The 20,559-nt window shown below is 35.4% G+C and overlaps 1 protein-coding gene across 1 annotated transcript in view; it reads right to left on the bottom strand.

Annotated features, from left to right (window-relative positions):
* Positions 1–419: 419 nt before the first annotated feature.
* Positions 420–20,559, bottom strand: part of LOC144581686 (uncharacterized) — a 153,578-nt gene continuing 133,438 nt past the window's right edge. Inside the window, exon 6 of the mRNA XM_078366071.1 lies at positions 420–547. The gene's annotated coding sequence lies outside the window, so the exon portion shown is untranslated. The remainder of the gene's footprint in view (positions 548–20,559) is intronic.

The following is a 20,559-nucleotide window of genomic DNA, read 5'->3' as shown; positions in this document are numbered from 1 at the left end:
CCAATAGAATTTTGTTATTTAAAATATGTCCATATGTATAATATTTAATATGAAGTATAAAACAACATAAATGTTGATTCCATGTATTCTAATGTGAAAAATACGTAGGTATGCTGAAAGTATTTATATTATAGAATAGTGCCATGCTCTCAAATATTTCTTATCATAACCGTAGTTAACATGCTCTTAAGAAAAATCTGGGAAACTTAGGCCAATATGATCTTTTCTCTATGCTATGACTTTCTCCATGTCCTCAAAAAGAAAGATAAACAAAGATCACTCTAATTTTATATGCTATTATTAAATATATGGTAATAGTAATACCTCTTTTTAAATATTAGTACATTATAATAAAAGAGTCCTAAATCATTTTTGTTTCACAAACAATATGTGTTATTTTCTAATTTTACTTACAATTACGTGCTACCATGAATTTATGTATAGATAATTATCCTATGTGCATTACATCTTCTTTTCTTCATTCATTCATGCTTACATTTTATCTGTCTTGTTGCATTTCCATTAAGCCAAATAAATTGAATTCTTCCTAAAACAAAGGATGATATTAACAAATTAAAGTGCATTTTGAAATAATCACTTCTTAAGTGTAAAATAAATAGTTATAAACTTAAAGCAATATTGTTATAAAGTTATGAACTATATCTTACAGAGTACATCACCTTGTTGGTAGGAATTTATGTCTGTGTTTTAGAAAATGGCCTGTTTCCCTTTACAGGGCTCTCAAATTGTTCAGATTCTTGCTATGCAGTGACAACCCTCACCCAAACTAAAACCCAGGGCTGTGACGAGGAAGCTTGGCCCACTGCTAATCGTGAGTGAAGTTCAGTTCTAGGCATCCCCAGTCGGATCGTAAGTTACAGCCACTATATTTCTGAATCCCGACACAGCAGGCAGGCAGGGAGGGACCTGCTCTTCAGAGCAGATGCTTCCGCGCCTACCACCCCCACCAGGGAAGACAGCATAGTCTCCACCAAGTGACCTCTTGCTCTGAGTCATGGCTCAAAACAACCAAAAGAGCCCCCAAGAACAAGCAGCAGTCACGCCCTTTTGAGATAACAATAGCATTTGGCCATCAAATTTAAGGCATATATTGAGCAAAAGTTAAAGAGAAAAAATATTAAAAGTTACTAAAACGTTGGAGCACATAAAATGGGGAGATTTTAAAACTTACTCTTCTGTGAATAAATAGTTGTGACTGAGGATCAGTATCTTTCTAAAACAAAAATACATAAACCTTGTTTCAGAAGCAACTAGTCTTAAAAAGAATGTAATTCATTTTGTACACCGTTGGAAGATTATTGAAATCTTCCTTAACAGTGCCAATTTGGAAAATAATAAGCCTTTGAGGGAATATACCTTTTTTTTTTCTAAGTGGCAGTCGTGGTGGAGTTTCTATGCAGAAAAAAAAAAGATGCAAAAAGAAAAAGAAAAGAAAAGTTTAAAATAAATTGATCAAGATCTGTGATCTAGCAAGGTTTTCATTGTTGAGACAATGTTTAAATTTGGAATTCTTTTTTGAGAAATTGTAATAAGCTTTAAGTTAATAATTATATTTATTTGGCAAGTCATTCTGAAGATATAAATCAGTCATCTTGGCCCCAGAAAAAAGGCTGAGGGTTTTTTTTCATGTTTTCCTCTTGTTGTCAATGTATTAATTGTAGACATTTGCTTGCTGCAATTAAGAAAAAGGAACCTCCGTTTTCAGCAAAAGTTTATACTGGATTTATTTTCTACAAATAAGAGTGTTCAAGTACTTTGAAATAACAGTCAACAATCACCCGAAGCCAGTGCAACATGGGTTACTGACACCTGAAACTTCCATTGCTTATAAAATCACGATCTTCAAATGCATTGCCTCTTGGATTGCTTGTCTCTAAACGCCATCACTAAAAACAATAAGGGAGGTTCTCAAGTCAAAGAGTTCTTTTCTTCTTTTGAATCTCACAGAATGAAAATCTGACCCACTATATAAAATACTCACTAGTACCATCTTTTAAAATGTACGTTGGATTGTATACAGTTTGTGCTTTGAGCTCTTTTTTTTCTTTATCATGTCTAATAGAGATCTCTGAGAAGAGTAACTTAGCCCTTACAACACTACCATTTTCCAGGATGCCTGCCAAGTGAGTACTTAGGAGGATGGCCTTCAGGCTGGGAGGAGTGTGTTATCCCCTATCTGGGGACTAGACACAATCCAGGAGGCTCCCCGGAGAATTGGCCTTGTTATCTGATAATAGCTCTTTTCCATTTCTGACTAAAGAGATATCTGCTGTTTCCAAGGGGTTAACATTTCAAGTTATACCAATAAATACACCTCTTAACCTGCTGCCTTGAATTTAGTATGCCATATTTTTATTATTTTTAGTTTCTTATTCTTGGAAATGTTGACTCTATGACTGATTTCTCTAATTAACAAAGAAAATGCATATTTTTCAGCCTTTCATTGAATCCAATTAGCAACCTCCCCAATGCTGCTCCATCTGGTTCATTAAAAAAAAAAGAAAGAGTGGTTTTCTTCTTCATGCTGGAATTCATCATATTTATAAATTGGGGCCTTCCTTTGTCATAGGGTTTACAAACAATATTTTAAAATAATATACACCCTTTCTACATTTTGTCCATTTAATTTTCCCTTGGTTCATGTCCTTTTAAAAGTTACTACACAACCATTACTACCAATCAGACATTGCATGAACATCATAGTGACATTATTTAGATAAACTTTGCAATCATTGCTGTAATAACTTAAGAGAATTTTGTTTTAATACCAATGTCATGCCCTCATCCCTAGAGATACTGATTTAATAACTATAAGTTGGGACCCCAGCATCTGTGTGTTTTAGAAACTTTAAAAATAATTGCAGTAAGTGCCTCAGGTAATTCAAACGTGTGGTCAGGCTTAAGAACCACTGATTTAGGACCTGTGGTAGTCTGTTCTCACACTGCTGATAAATACTTGAAACTGAGTAATTTATAAAGGAAAGAGGTTTAAAGGACTCACAGTTCCCTCTGGCTGGATAGGCTTCACAATCATGGCAGAAAGCAAAGGAGAAGCAAGGGCATGTCTTACACAGTGGTAGGCAGGAGAAGTCCCAATCCAAAGAGGCAAAAACTCTTTATAAAACCATCCGATCTCATGAGAACTCACTATCAGAATAGCATGAGAGTAAACCCCCTTTGATTAAATTACCTCCCACCAGGTCCCTCTCACGACACTTGGGGATTATAGGAACTACAATTCAAGATGAGATTTGAGTGGGGACACAGCCAAACCATATCAGGACCTAAAGGGGAGCTTGGATGCCTCTCTTGGAGTAGCACCTTCCAAAGGACAGGGAGCAAACTGGAACAATAAAGCTTCACAAGCTTTCAGAAAGAAAAATCCTATTATAAGTTTTGATGATAAGCGTTGTAAAGAATTTCAAAATATACTCCTCAGCATTTTAAGTATATGCTTTCTACTTCCAGTGAACAATGAAGCTATTATGCTCCCTTGTATTTCTTCTCTCCTTTACTCCTTATATTTTGAGAATTTCATAGCCCATTTACAATTGAACCAACAGATTGGGAAGAAAGGAGAGAAAGTAAGGGAAAAGGAGAGGAAAACTAACACTTGCTGAGCTAGACCTACCGGGCATCAGCATTGTCCTATACCTGAGTGACGCCTGTACTTGGAGATTGGAAGCCATCAAATCTTCATACCACCACACACAATGATTGCTTGATTTTATATTTGTGCAAAAGATAAGCTGCTGCAGCACATCACAAACCATGGAGCGTGAGGGAGTTGTGTGTGTCTGTGTTCAGACAACACAGAGAGTGGACACTCCACCTGATACAAAAGCTCCTACAGCAGCCCCTCCATCAGTGAAGCTTCTTCTCACCCCATTGCCTGGATGGAGACAGAGACTAGAGATTGGGAGGAGCAGACAGAGGAGGAAGTTCTACTGTCATGTCACTCAACCACAAAACCTTGGTTGCTTTTCCTCATTCTTCACCACCCTCCCTGTTCATACAACTCTTACTTCCCCAGCTTGAAGGAAATATTGGAAAGGCTGGGAATAAGTGTATGTGTGTTTGTGTGTGTGTGTGTGTATCTGTCTGTAATAAAAACACAAGAAGCCTCCATTAATTCCTACAATCTCATATTGAGAATATATGAAAATAGAAAATGCTGAATATAAACTCCCATGCAGCCGTTAGCACACATATAAATACCTAGCTATATTAACAAGGTCTTGAAACTGGAAACTTTGAAAAGTTATGCAAGGCCCTTTTTCACACAGGTAGGTTACATACCTTATCCTGATGACAAAGTGAACAACTTGCATGCTGTCATGGAGAAAAGAAATGTGAAAAATGAACATGTGAGTATTATTTACATGTGCTTCCATGATTTGGTTTAAAATATATAGAACCTAATATGTGTAGGTCATTGTACTGAGTGCCAGGGATCTAGAAGTGATGGAGACAAATACCTGTATTCCATAAGCTTACTATCTAACAGGAAAGACTAACATATAATAGGACGTTTCAATAGGTAGCATTAACCTCATAAATGTGGCAAAAACTAAGTACCAAAACACCTCATAATGACCCTGAAGAGGGAGGGTGGACCAGAGAATGCTTCACATTCTACAACTAGGTCTTGAAAATAAATGTTTCCCAGGAATACAGGAATACAAAGTTAATCTAGAAACAGAGACTATGTAGAAAAATAGCAGAATGAACCCATGTGGAAATTTCAAGGAACAGTAAATAATTCTGTAATACTTAAGAGTGTATTTGACCAGATGAAACTAAGCATACTACAGGATGCTATAAAGAAGTAAGCCCTAGAAGTTTGGGATTTAGGAATGAGCCCCTCTTCTTTGTAGCTGTGAGCCATTGGGCAAGTCAATCTCGCAGAGTTTCTGTTTTCTCTTTTGTGGAGACAATAATGCCTACCTACACAAGACATTATGGAAGTAAATATGGGCTACCCATTTGAATTTTAGGCAAGGGGTACCTTCTAGGGAGATGTGTGAGTCTGAGACAAGAAGGATGAGAAGGTGGGATAAAATGTTAGACTGAGACATAAGGCAAAGCTGGGAAGCGAAATAGAAAACATGGCACGTTTAAAGAGTTAAAAGTTTAGTATGCCTGCAGCATGAAGTAGCAATAGTGAAAATTGAAGCTGCAGTGCTTCAGATGGAAAACCATGAGTTGGATTTCAGTCAATAGACTAGTGGTAAAGTGCTGAAGATTTTTTTGTTTGTTTGGTTTGGTTATGTTTTGCTTTGACTTTAAAGCAGGGAAGTAATTGAATAAGATTAGCCGTTTAAAAAGGAATTTTCTCATAGGCTGGAGAATTAATTGGAGAAGAATCTCACTGGAGTCCAACATACCAATGACAGCATAGTTGTAGACAAAGAGGTAAGACTTGAAGGTAGATTAAACTAAAGTAGCAGAAATGTAGATGTGAGTGGAGAAAACTAAAGGAATTTGAGAAGAATTTAGGAGACCTTGATAATTCGTTAAAGATAAGTGTGAGGGAAAGGGAAAAATTAAGGATTAAAAGCAGTTCTCTGGGCTTAGGCAACTGAATTGATAGTATGCCATTTACTACCTAAGAAATGAAAAGCCAGAGGAGGAGCCAGTTAGAAAAGGAAAATGAAGAGCTCCATTTCAAACATATTGAGTGTGAGCTATCTGTAGGACCTCCAAGTAGCACTATCCAGGGGTCAATTGAATATATGAGTCTGAACCCAGGAGAGAGAGCTAAGTTGAATGTAGATGTTCAGAAACCATTAAATATATATATTTATATATATAACTCCATATATAAATAAACATATATATATTTATATATAAAAGAAATATATAAGTGTACGTAAGGACACAAATCCTTATATGATTCCATATATATAAATATATATAAATATAATATATAAAAATGTAAATATAATGGAGTCATACAAGGATTTGTTCCCTTAAGTATCTTTTACAGCTCTAGAGTACAATTACAATACAAAATAATCTTTATTTTCTTACTTGATGGGACGATTATCTATTGTTCATGGTTATTTAATTTTAAAACATAACATAGGCTTCTTAAATATTAAACATCTAACTTTACATCATGATTTCCTCAAAATAAAAGCTCAAGGTCTCCATGTAATGGACTATAGAAGCCAGACTTTAATTAAGTGCAGCTATATTTAGTCTAATACGCTTACCTCTAAATTCTGGGTTAAAAATTTCCTGTAGAAATGGTGTTGAATTGTGAAGTATCTTGGTTTGTGCATTTCTTTATCTTGAAAATTCATATTACTACTGTAACATTTATTCTTTTCTAAAGATTTTCAAGTGGTAAAATCACAAAAACTTAAGAAAAAAAATTCAGTCATATACTCCAACCAAGGCTCTTCTTTCTCCTTCCTTCCTTGCATACCATGATCACCAGCACTCCCAAAGAACTTCTTCAACAAGTGTCTGCTAAACTTCTTCTCGAACACTTTCAGTATGGGGCAATTCTTTTACTCCTCCCATTTTTGAAGGGGGTATTTTTAAATAACAAAAAAATTCTTCCATATACTGATCATAAATCTACCTCTCTATAATGTTCTTTCATTGATTCTTCTCCTATAAGGAACAATAAGGAATAAAATGAGCCCCATTTTTTCAGATGGTGTGTGTGTGTGTGTGTGTGTGTGTGTGTGTACAATATAATTCACTTTGTAGAGCTCACATTGCCTTGGGTTGTTCTCATTTTTGTAATCTAATCTTTTGTAGTATTTAATAACATTCGATTAACAATCAAGAAATCTTAAGTCCAAGTTTCATTCCTTTAAAAAATTCATCTCAACAAGTGTTTGTTTTATATGAAAATTGCTAAGGGGTATAGAGTATAAAGAGATAAATGAGAAACTTTTTTTCCAACCCTGATGGAATAACAGAGACCAGAAAAAATGAAAAAACTCAACTGAAACAACTAAAAAGCTACATAAAACACAAAGAACACTTTTCAGACCTTGGACCAAAGGCAGCACTAGATAGTTAATTCCTAAGAAAAGGGAAGCAAATAAGATTAGCTCTGCAATTACACTAGCTTACTGGCTAGAGGAAACTTCCAGGCCCCAACACAAGGAGGAGAAAACCAAATAGACTCAATTGTCTCCCTAAGATGAAGAGAAGGAGTTGAGAATTCAGGGAAGTCAGGACAGCTAGAATTCACAGTACAGATAGGAGATCAGCAGAATTCCCTTGAATCTTTAGCTGAGCACTTATTAACAGATGTAAAACCTAAGACTAGTATAAAATCTTCTAAGAAAATCAAGAAACTATCACTGTGCTCACTGAGAACCAGGAATAGCTCATGTTCTATCAGATAAAGTTAGAACAAACTTTGTAATACATGGAGCACTGGGCAGAGTGCTTAGTAGGATACTGCCTCAGCAGTGGGGAAAAATTAGCCCTAGACTACAATAGCTCTAAGCCAACATAATAAAGTTTCAAAGTAAGCCTCGACATGATCAGTTTTCAAATAACTTAATTGCATTTCAAAACACAGCTCAACAATATTTAAGAAATATAAAAATATTCCTACCACCCAAGAAGTAAAATTCATAATCACTAGCATCCAGTCAGAAATTTCCAGGCATACTTCTATACAACATAGTATTGGAAGTCCTAGCCAAAGCAATTGCACAAGAAAAAGAAATAAAAGACATCCAAACTGAAAAGGAAAAAGTAAAATTATCTCTGGTCACAGATGAGATGATCTTAAATGCAGAAAACTCTAAGGATTTTACAACAAAAAGAACTGTTAGAACTAATAAACAAATTCAGTGAAGTTAAAGGTATAAAATCAACACAAAAATCAGTTGTATTTCTATACACTAACAATGAACAATCATAAAAAAAATCAAGAAAATAATTATATCTACAACAACATTACAAAGAATAAAATACTAAGGAATAAACCTAAGTAGGTGAAAAACTTGTATACTGCAAATAACAAAACACGATTTAATGCAATTAAGAAAACACAAATAAATGGGAAGATATTCCATGTGTGTAGATTGGGAGACTTAATATTGTTAAGATGTCAATACTGTCCAAACCTATCTACAGATTGGATATAATTTTTTCTGAAATCCCAATGATTTTTTTCACAGAAATAGAAAAAAATCACCCTAAAATTTATGGAGGCTCGAGAAAGCCTGAATAACTAAAAATTTTTGAAAAAAAAAAAGTTGGAGATCACACACTTCCTGATTTCAAAACTTATTTCAAAGTTACAGTAATCAAAACAGTGTGGTACTAGAATAAACACAGACATATGGACCACTAGAATAGAACAGAGAACCCAAAAATGAATCTTCACATGTATCATCAAGTGATCTTCCAGAAAGGTGCTAACATCACTCAATGGAAAAAGGACAGTCTCTTCAATAAATGGTGAAAGGAAAATTAGATATCCACATGTGAAAGAAAAAACTTGGTTCTTTATATAATACCATATACAAAAATTAACTCAAAATGAATTAAAGATCTAAATATAAGAACCAAAACTATAAAACTCTTAAAAGAAAACATAGATGATTAGGTCCATGACATTGTATTTGGCAGTCTTTCTTGGGTATGACACCAAAAGCATAGACAACAAAAGCAAAAATAGATAAATGGAACTACATCAAACTTAAAATTTTTTGTTTATACAAGAACACAATCAACAGAGTGGAAAGACAACCTACAGAAGGCAAGAATATATTTCCAAGTTATATATCTCATAAGGGGTTAATATCTAAAATATATAAGGAACTTCTACAATTCAATAACAAAAGATAAAATAACTTGGTTAAGAAATAGGCAAAAGACTTGAATAGATATTTCTCCAAAAAGATATACAAATAACCAGCCAAGCATGGTGGCTCAGACCCATAATCCCAGCACTTTGGGAGGCCGAGGCAGCTGACCTCACTTGAGGTCAGTAGTTCAAGACCCAGCCTGGCCAACAAAGTGAAACCTTATCTCTACCAAAAAATACAAAAATTAGTCGGGCATGGTGGTGTGTGCTAATAGTCCCAACTACTTGGGAGGCTGAGGTCGGAGAATTGCTTGAACTCAAGAAGTGCAGGTTGCAGTAAGCCAAGACTGTGCCACTGCACTCCAGCCTGGGTGACAGAGTGAGACGCTGTATCAAAAAAAAAAAAATATATATATATATATATATACAAATGACCAACAAGCATATGGAAAGATGGTCACGATCATTAATTATTACAGATATGCAAAGCAAATTCACAATGAGATGCTACCTCACACCCATTAGGATGGCTACCGTCAAAAAAATAACAAATATTAAGTAGGAACTAGAAAAGAATTGGAATCCTTGTTCAGTGCTGGTAAGATTGAAAAACTGGTGCAGCCACTATGGAAAATAGTATGGCAGCTTTTTTTAAAAAAATTAAAAATAGAACTACCATATCAGCAATCCCACTTCTGGGTGTGTATTCAAAACAATTTAAAGCAGTACCTCAAAGGGTGTGTGTAAACCTGTTTAACACAGCATTATTCACAACAACTAAAAGGTGGAAGCAACTCAAATGTCCATCAAATGATAAATGAATAAACAAAATGTAGTACATACATACAATGGAATACCACACAGCTTTAACAAGCAAGGAGATCCTGACACAGACTACAACATGGATGAATTTTGAGGACATTACATACATAAAATAAGCCAGTAACAAAAAGACAAATACTGTATAATTCCACTTATATGAGTATCTAAAGTAGGTATATGCTTATATGTAGAAGGTAACCAGTAGTGGTTACCAGGGATTGGGGGAGACAGAACAAAAGAGCGCTGCTGTCTAATGGATATTGACTTTCAGTTCCGTAAGATTAAAAAGTTCTGGAAATCTGTTCCACAGCAATATAAATATACGTAACACAATTGAATTGTCACTTAAAATGAGTAAAATGGCAAATTTTTATGAGACATGTTTCTTACCACAATAAAAAAATTATCAGGCATTTAAATAAGTAGAAAAGTACAGCCCATAATGCTGAAAAAGATCATAAATAGAAACGAAGCACATTTATGATAACTATATTCCATCTATTCAAAAAGGTAGAAAAACAATGAGTGTATTAAGAAGAGATAAGAAAAATATTTAAAAGACCCAAACTGAACTTCTAGAAATGAAAAATGCAGTGACTATGATACAATAGACATGAATAAAGCTACACCACAACACTTTTTTGTCATATTGCTTAAAATTAGTGATTAAAAGAAAAATTTTAAAAGCAGCCAGAAAATACCCATTGCATACAAAGGAACAAAGTAGAGAATGGCAGCGAACTTCTTGCCTTAAAGGATGCAAGTCAAAAGACAGAAGAACATCTTTAAAGAACTGAAAATAAATCAGCCTAGAATATTATATCATATCATGTCCAGCAAAATTATGCTTCAAAACTGAAGGCAAGTATAAATGTTTTCAGATATATAAAAACTGAAACAATTCATCACCTGTAGACCCGAATAATGCTTTGCCTATTTTTAAAAAATGAATTAATCATAAATATCTTCCCAGAACTGAGATAAATGAGACATATTATCTACCTTCCACAAATGAACAGGCTAAGACTCTAGTTTGAGAGGCAAACACATGAATAAACACTTCCAACACATGAGAAATTTTTTATAAAGCTTAGAACACAGGTAGAATCTTGAGAATATGGGCAATAAAAATAATAACTCCAACTGAGAGAAAGCTTTTTTTATTTAGCTACTGCTAACCAAGATCACCCAAGCCTATCTGCATTTATCCCCATCTTTGGAAAGTTTAAAACATGAGAATCCAGAGGAATTACTAGTAGATTTATAATTTTCACAAAGGACAAATTTAGTTCAGAATAACTTTCTAATCTCAGAAACTTGTATCTTAAAGGAATTTAAAGACACTGCCTGATTCAGATCATCTGTATTTTCTGTAACATAGAAAAGAACATCTGACTTTTCTCTTTTTAATATCATCTTGTTGATTTCAATTAATACAAAGTGTTCTAACCTTTTAAATCTTGTAGCTGGATCTCATTTATTGGCAACCTGTTATGATACATTTGCGGCTTCTCCAAACTTTCAACGTTAATGATTTCATCTAAATCATTGATTCTGAGCAGTACCAGACCTTGGACATATCACTGGATAATGCAAAGAAATGTTTATTTCCTATTGGTGAATTGCACTCATTTTCTGCTTGCTATCTAAGGAAAGTTAAACCCAAATCCCTACTTAAAATTAATGACTTTTGGAGTTGTGGTAACAAAAGCAGAATACTACCCATCATTAGAAAAAGTAGACAGATGGAATTCTCTCACAAGTACCACAGAAGGAAAAAGTACAGTAAGAAGCATTTTAAATAATCAAAATACAATGTAAAAATGTGTTAGGCCTGGGTGATTGCACTGGAAATGTAAAGGAAAAGACTAAAGTGTTCAGAATCTGGGATTGAAGGCCAAGGTGGATGGATCACCTGAGGTGAGGAATTCAAGACCAGCCTGGCCAACATGGTGAAACCCTGTCTCTACTAAAAATACAAATATTTAGTTGAGCGTGATGGTGCATGCCTGTAGTCACAGCTATTTGGGAGGGCGAAGAGGTTGAGGCACAAGAATTGCTTGAACCCTGGAGGTGGAGGTTGCAGTGAGCCACAATCGCACTACTGCACTCCAGCCTGAACACAAGAGCAAAACTCCATCTCAAAAAAAAAAAAAGGACAATTGATTTCTCAGAGTGTGGTGACTTGTTATCTATGGGTATCACTCATACAGGTTATTGAGGAGGATGTGAAAGAGGAAGCATGCCTTCCACCTGGCCACTCTGATCTGTGGGTTAGTCATGAACAGACCTACTGCAGGCTGATGAAAGTACTAACGAGTGGATGTGGAACATGGAATTACATTGCAACAAACATTTTTTTAAGTGCTAATATAGAGAACACATAAATACTGATGTAGTGCCTCAAGTTTTAGAGTTCTAGGCTCTTCAGTTCCTGTGAGTGCATCCTTCTCTGGCCTTGGAACTGAATTCACTCACTCTGTGATCTTTTTTTTAAAAAAAATGTATTTATTATACTTTAAGTTCTGGGGTACACATGCAGAACGTGCAGGTTTGTTACATAGATATACATGTGCCATGGTGGTTTGCTGCATCTATCACTCTGTCATCTACATTAGGTATTACTCCTAATGCTCCTAATGTTATCCCTCCCTAATCCCCCCATCTTCTGCTATCCCTCCCCTACCCCCCCATCCCTCGACAGGTCCCAGTGTGTGATGTTCCCCTCCCTGTGTCCATGTGTTCTCATTGTTCAACACCCACTTATGAGTGAGAACATGCAGTGTTTGGTTTTCTTTTCTTGTGTCAGTTTGCTTGGAATGATGGTTTCCAGTTTCATCCAGGTCCCTGCAAAGGACATGAACTCATCCTTTTTTATGGCTGCATAGTATTCCATGGTGTATATGTGCCACATTTTCTTTATCCAGTCTATCGTTAATGGGCATTCGGGTTGGTTCCAAGTCTTTGCTAATGTGAACAGTGCCACAATAAACATATGATTCCTCAAGGATCTAGAAATAGAAATACCACTCTGTGTTTTTAATCTTGTGTATCTCTTATAATACCCACTCGCTGGATCAAAATAAAGTAACCTAGTCAGCAGCATCACCAGGCCAACTGGTCTTCAAATCCACAACAGCCTGTGTTCTGTCTCAGCTTCCCAAGTTCCTGCTTCACCAATCATGATGCATGCTACTATTAGACTAATAAGTACAACACTATTTACGTGACACTCCTGGTCAAGAATTAGCACTTCTCAACTTATAGAATCCAACCTAAAGTTTCTGCTTGTTAAGCACCATACTCATTCAAAATTATTTCCCACTGGTTCCAGATAAAGATCCTTCATTCTGTATAGGATCCTATCTGTAACTGTAACTGAGTCTTGCTCAGTCTTACCTCTGCTCCTGTAGTCATCCTCACCATCTAGAAGGCCCTTCCCTATTCCCTTTATTAAATTCCCTTCATCCTTCCAGGTCCAGTTTAACTTCCAGCTTATTTAGAAAGACTCTCAGTGGCAAACAGAGTGTGATTGATATCTTGTCTCAAAAATGTCTACAACATTTGAAAATATTCATAACTAAAAAGTGAAAAGAAGGTTTTTAAAAATTTACCTTTATCTGAACCATGTAACTTGATCCTGTGTTCTTGCTCTTTAATATGTGCTACTCAGGTCTCACCAACTAGACCATGTATTTTTTTCTTTCCTTTTTTTTGAGGTGGAGTTTCACTCTTGATGCCCAGGCTGGAGTGCAATGGTGCAATCTCGGCTCACTGCAACCTCCGCCTCCCAGGTTCAAGCGATTCTCCTGCCTCAGCCTCCCAAGTAGCAGGGATTACAGGTGTGCACCACCATGCAGAACTAATTTTGTATTTTTAGTAGAGACAGGATTTCACCATGTTGGTCAGGCTTGTCTCGAACTCTTGACTTCAAGTGATCTACCCGCCTCAGCCTCCCAAAGTGCTGAGATTACAGGCATGAGCCACCATGCCATTCTGTATGTGTAACTATATGTCTTCCTTCTCTAACTTCTATAATTCTAAACATAAAATAAGAGTTCAGCAAATATATGTTGGTTGACTAATTGATAGATTTATCATGTCACTAAAAATAATAATGTTCCAAATTGATGAAAGGGAAATTCTGGCTTTGTAATGGAATGTGATCCCCTTCGATCATGGTTCCTTTCTGAGTTTGCCACACCATTCTTGAACATTGCATTATTGTCTACTCGAAATTGGTTTCCTGACTTTCGCCTTGTGGCTTTCTCTCTTTAACATACTGGTTCCTCTGGATGACTTTTCTTTCCTAATATCTTGACCTGCCACTTATGTCCCAACCATGCCTCATAAGTGAGACTAAAACACAGTAGGTGAATAGTTCATTATTACCAACAGTGTTTAAGGGTTTAGCTATCAGTACAAAACTATAAAAGTGTGATTTCTGATGGTGCATTCTATATGCACTCATTTATAATATTATAGATTTTATCTATTTTGAAATATTTTGCCAGTCCTCATGATGTCTTTTCAATAAGATTTGAACACTACAAAGACAGACATTTTTCAGCTATCTCATTTCTATTTTGTAGCACTTCGTTATATTTTTCTGTTCCTAGTGGATTCTTTGCAAATAGAAATAAACTGCTAAAATATTTTAAAACACCAATTTTCTAAGGACCAGTAGTAGGACATGTGGTTTATACTGTGATCAAGCTTTTTTTTTTTTTTGAGACAGAGTTTCACTCTTGTGACCCAGGCTGGAGTGCAATGGCGTGATCTCGGCTCACCGCAACCTCCACCTCCTGGGTTCAGGCAATTCTCCTGCCTCAGCCTCCTGAGTAGCTGGGATTACAGGCACGCGCCACCATGTCCAGCTAATTTTTTGTATTTTTAGTAGAGATGGAGTCTCACCATGTTGACCAAGATGGTCTCGATCTCTTGACCTCATGATTCACCCGCCTGGGCCTCCCAAAGTGCTGGGATTACAGGCTTGAGCCACTGTGCCCTGCCAAAACTTTTACCCTTGATCACTCTCCCTTCTCTCTCTCTGTCTCTCTGGCGCTCTCTCTCTCTCTCTCTCTCTCTCTCTCTCTCTCTCTCTCTCTCTCTCTCTCTGTTTCCCTCCCTCTTTTATCTTTCCCTTTTTTTCTGGAATTTTAATGATAACTACCTCATCTCATCGTTTTTACTTATCACATAGTAAACTTTTTATTCCCTGGCTTGATTCTTGTTACTTTCCTTCACTTAATTCAACCTAGATTCATTTTTAAATTTTCTTTTAAATTCTTTCACATCCAAGTGGAAAATCATTATAAGTATTGTGCAGCTACAAGTATATTCAGAGATATATATAAGTGTATTGACAACCAACAGAAATATACAGCATATGCCCTCACTTGCAAGTTGCAATATCCGACTGATTAGCTTGGAAAAGTTGTTCCTGCTGTCTGTCCACTTCAACAGTTATTATGCAAATTTTGCCCAAAGCAGTATTTTCATATATAGGCTCCTTCATTTATATGACAAACTTATATTTTGCATTTTTATTGCTCTTTGCCATATAGGTCTTTACACAGTAAATATAAATTATTCAAAAGAGTAGCTGTACCAGGTTTACACTGGTGCTGGCAGAGCAGGGTCATCAAGGTTACACCAAATTGCTTGATGATGGATTATCCTAGACAGCATTTCCCAAAATCTTTATACAGTATGTCACGAGCAGGTCAAAGATCATGTCACTCTTCTGCTGGGACCTCCTTCTATAGATGCTCACTCTCACTCTGTGTTACCTACCAGAAGAAGGCAGGGGGGTTTATAGAGGCTTAATATAAGTCACATGAAAAGCCCTGAGAATGCAGGCAACTGGATTGCAGTTGTGATGTTGCCAAAGAACCTAGCAATACACAGCAACTCTAAGGCAAACTATGACATAAAGTAATGGAATGGCAAAAGTCAAACAAGGTGGGCCTCCTTGATTCAGCAAAGTGATAAGTGCTTTCAAACTGACTCATTATCTATAGAAAGCAAAATAGTTATTTTATCAAATGAGGAAATAGTACTAATACAAAGTTTCCTTCATTTCTGAGAATTCATATTCTTTCCATGGTGTGCTATTTTACTGTGATACAGCATGCTCTCTCCCACCTAACAATTCCATATGATAATAAAGCACTCCCATATCAAAGTTTATGCCTTGATGTTAAATAAAGGGTTTTGAAATTGAAGTAAAAATAATAATTTGACATGTATTACTCTTATTTCACTTCAAAGTTTAAAAAAAATGTCCTATTTTGAAACTATTTTCAATATAATTCTAATAGCAGCTATTTTGGTAACACACATTGGGGAAAAAAAACACTTGAATTATTCCAGGTAATACTTCACATCTACCTACTGGATCTCACATACCTCCTGAAACATGAAGAATGTTTTGTTCACGTCTCAGTGACACTGCATCAAATAGTGCCAAAAATTGCTCCTTTATCTCAATTCAGGAGGAAGTAAATTTATCGTACTTATGTTCCTAAACAATCAGCATAAACTAGTTTGCTCATAAAAATATTTTTTAAATTCTTAAATATATGTTCAAAATATGGATTCTATTTTTCTATCATCAAAGTGAAACATAGCATTAGAAAAACTTTATTTTTACTTTGTTGTTGTATTTTTATGCCAAAACTAAAATCACTATTTTATAAAGACAACGTTAGTTTTGCCAATGCAGAAATAGTTTTTGTGCTTTCAAATTATAGGAAGATTAAGTGTTGTCCCTGCTTTTTTAGTTAAATTAAGTCTATAAAGCCATTTAAGTGTTAACTTGTTTCTGTATTATTTGTCTTCACTCCGTTCTTTTTATAAAAAAGCTAAAACCACATTTCAAAAGGTACAAGAAACAACTTGTTATATATTTCATTTACAATATTTCATATTACCATCAAAACTTCAATATGTATGTGTTTTCAAGAGTAAGGAATCTCATCTTCAAGTTGCTATTAGAACAGAAGTCCTAAAGAAGTTGATGACCCTGCAGTCTGTCCAAGGCTGATCAACCTTCCCTAAGCTTTATGCTACCATGAGTCGACCTGCTGGTATTGACTAGACGCTGTCCAGAACACTAGAAAGGGCCGGCACTGGGGCGGATGGAGGGGTACAGATACTGTAAAGTAGTCAGAAGCACAGACCTGAAGTGACTACTGCCTTTTCTAGCACTGCTCTACCGTTTGCCACACATATGATCTACGGCATGCTACCTAACCTCTCTAATATTCACTGCCCTCATCCATCAGCCGGAGGTAATCATTGCACTTTCCTCTTAGGTTTATTATAAAGATTTAATAAAATAATCCACTGTGCCACACACTTGGTATAGTGCTTAGCACAAATTATAATTAGCACCAGTAAGGAAGATGCAAATTAAACTAAAGATGAAGTCCAAAGTCCTTTGTGGCTGTAAAGTTCTAAAAGCTACCTACTTTTATCTCTCAGAGAACATGAATTCTGTAAGCATAAAATGAGTAGTGCATACTGTCCTTAGTGCAGCATCTGAATATATACATCCAAGTTAAAAGTGTAGTTGTAATCAAAGCATGTTTTTCTCTATTTGCTTTATGGAGAAATAGAGCTGGCTCATTTCAAAAATGTAGCAAGCGAAGGGAGAAAGAAGATAGTCAAAATCTCAGAGCAGATTAATGGCAAGACTGCTCCTCTAGTAATCTATAATTCCTACATTGTTCTTTAGAGATATACTATGTAAATTCAAGTAAACAGTAATAATCCAAGAGTAAGAAACGTGTTTTATTCAAATATCATTTCTGTGGGAGGATTTGGCATTTTATGCTTTATACTTGGGAGTGAAGATAATAATGGTAAATAATGACAACTATTTATTGTGAAGTTACTATGCCTCAGGAACTGTTTTAATCACTTGGCATACATTACTTAGTATAATTTTTATTAAAATCCTATGATGAAGGCTCAGAAAAACTAAGTAATTTTTTTAAATTCACAGTTATTAAAAGGTAGAACTGGAATTCAAAATCAGATGTGATGAATTCTAAAACGAGGCTCTTTCCACTATGCCACATTCAGTAATAACCGAACAAGTTGCATCTGTCCCATGACAAGATACCATCACAGTATTGAAGACCAAATGAGACAGAAGGTGTCACTGGGACTGCCAATGCTGTCAGTTCTGGACAGATTTGTGGAAGCTATTTTAAGACGTTTTTCTTTCTTTCTTATCATGGGAAAAAAAATAACATCAAGGGGAAGATTTGTCTTCATTTACAAAACAAAAACAAGGGAAATTTAGCTAATACCAGAAAATTAGGTCAACTTTATTATTTTTACTCCAATTGTGAAGAAAGAAATGATTTTTAAATTAAACAAATTTTATTTCCAAGCTAGACTTACTCTCTCAAATTTCTAATATGTTTACAATATCAGTTGTCTTCATCTATCTTGTCATTACTGAACACCTGTACTACAACAAATAATTTCCCTTCAAACAGAGTGCTCTAAAGCAAGAGTTGCTAAAAAGACTCTGGTTACTTTTACTATTTACTGAGATTTAAGGTGATAAAGTAGATAGATTTCTAATCTATGTCCCATCTTCCTGTATCATTCACCAATTGCCTTTATACTTCAAGAAAAACAGAACTAGTGTGCGTTACTGAAATTCAAATATGTCAAAGCTTGTGTCAACTCATTTACAAATAACAGAGCTATCATTCTGATCTGAAACAGTTATGAAGTACAGCTCAATTTACATTTCCTCTTATCACATGAGAGCCAGCCCACAGAATCTTCGGCTTATTCTTAATCTCCAAACTGTCATTTACTTTGAAGTATCTTGGTTTCTAAAACCAGTGGAATTGCAAACTACAAAGAATAACCAAAACTTCATAACTTGATACAACTATTCCTGCATGTCTTTAGATGTTATCCTTTTAAACAATAAATGGTTTATACAATTGATAGCAGATTAAAAATTAAGCTGTATTAATAAACATGTTAATGTCTATACAGATAAAAGTTATATTAAAGTTTATACAACAAGGAAATGCAAAAATATTTTATTGCATTTGCCTTCCTATTTTTTTGACACATATTTATTGAGCCTATAATATGTGTCCAGCATTGAACTTGGCACTAGAGATACAGAAACAAAGCTGATGTTATCTCTGCCCTCCTATTGGTCTCCTATCTGAATGATAAAGGAGAAAGAGGACTATAAGTAAATTCCTTTATCCTAATAAAAATGATGAAAATCATAAAGATGTGAACTTACTGCCAGAAAACTGGAAATAAAAATCCAATGGGTCTTCATGCACCGGTATTTGTACTCATACAGCAAGCTTTAATAGAATTTTTTTTATTTTAGAGTAGAAAACATGTCAAATCAGTTTACATTTCTCAGCCAGTAATTATATTTTCTTACAAGTGGCTATTACATTTTTAGAGACAGACACAACAAATAATAAGAGGTTTTATTTGAAAGGAGAAACAAGCATGTGGGTTTTTTTAGATGAAATGGGTATAATACATTTATGAGACCTCACATACAGCCATAATATAATAAATTAGAAGGATTAATAGAATTGTGAGCTACAGTAACCTGCACTAGTAGAATGCCTGTTTTATGGAGCTCGATAATACAGTTTATCATTGACTCCATGGAATTCCCACAATATATTAGCTGTGGTGTAACAATAAAGTACACACAGTAAGGGGCATGTCCCTTTTGACACACATTCTCTTCCCACACTTATTTTACCAGGGAAACAACTCCAGTGCAGTTTAATTAAACTGCACTGCAATGAATTAGTCCAGGTCTTAGCCCTCTGACAGAGAAGGGCCTGGCAGTACCACAGGGGTTTGTCCCCTTGTGACACCAAAGAGACTTCAGAAAACCTGGGAAAAAAAAGCGTAGGTTCCCTCGAATGACAGTGTCACTGGGCAAGCCTAGAGCTGTCAATCAGTTCAGTTAAGGAAGCACTAACCCCTTTGGAATTTTTACCTTTTGTTGTTTGTTGACTATGGGTCAATGTTTTGAGGAAGATCTAAATGCCTTAGGAAAGCTCTGTTGTGTTACAGTAGCTGGGGACAAGACCACCCTTGCTCATTTTGAACAAAAATAGCCTTGCTCTTTTAAAGTCCACTGTGTATACATAGCTAGCTTTGGAAAGGCAATCCAGAAAGTAATAACTTGAAATATACTTAGGATGATGATGAGTTCAAATAATCTCTTTTGGAGAGAACATAAGAATAAAAACATTTTGTTCAAAGTAAAAATTATCCAACTAAACATGGTCTAGAATATCCAAGATGGAAGTGTATTACAGAAGATATGTTATTTCCCCAGAGTTTCTGATCAACAATGCAGTAAGGTTATATCCCCACCCCACAATGACACAGAAAATCTTGCATTATTGATGAATATTCTTATTTTATCTGAATGTTGTTTATTAATTCATGAGAGTGTTTTGGAATTGAAAACTAAAAATTTACAAAACAATTACATTTTTAATAACTGCTTCTAGCCTTCATACACTGAATATATAAGGGAACCAATATACAAAGACCTCAAAAGAATTTATTAGACAATGACAATTAGATCTCTAATAACTTGGCTCCGCTGGAATTGCTGAGCCCTATTTAAATGCCAGACATGGCACCTTAGTGATGGGTACACCATGTCGCCACCCTGCCTTTGGTTGGGGACCCTGAGAAATGACAGTCCCATTAGGTATCGTGTAAAGCAGCTGACCTCACACTCTCAGTACTTGATCTTTGCACTGCAAGTGACCATTTGTCACTGTTGCCCAGAGATGGAACTCAGGTGACTTAGTGTAACCATTGCCTTTTCAAAAGGATAGAATAATTATTATAATTTTCTTCCTAGCACAGAAGATGTAAATTTG

The sequence above is a fragment of the Callithrix jacchus genome, chromosome 3 (genome assembly GCF_049354715.1).
Source record: "Callithrix jacchus isolate 240 chromosome 3, calJac240_pri, whole genome shotgun sequence".
Lineage (NCBI taxonomy): Eukaryota > Metazoa > Chordata > Mammalia > Primates > Cebidae > Callithrix > Callithrix jacchus.
The sequence above is the reverse complement of the archived record's forward strand: the minus strand, read 5'-3'. Positions and strand labels throughout refer to the sequence as shown.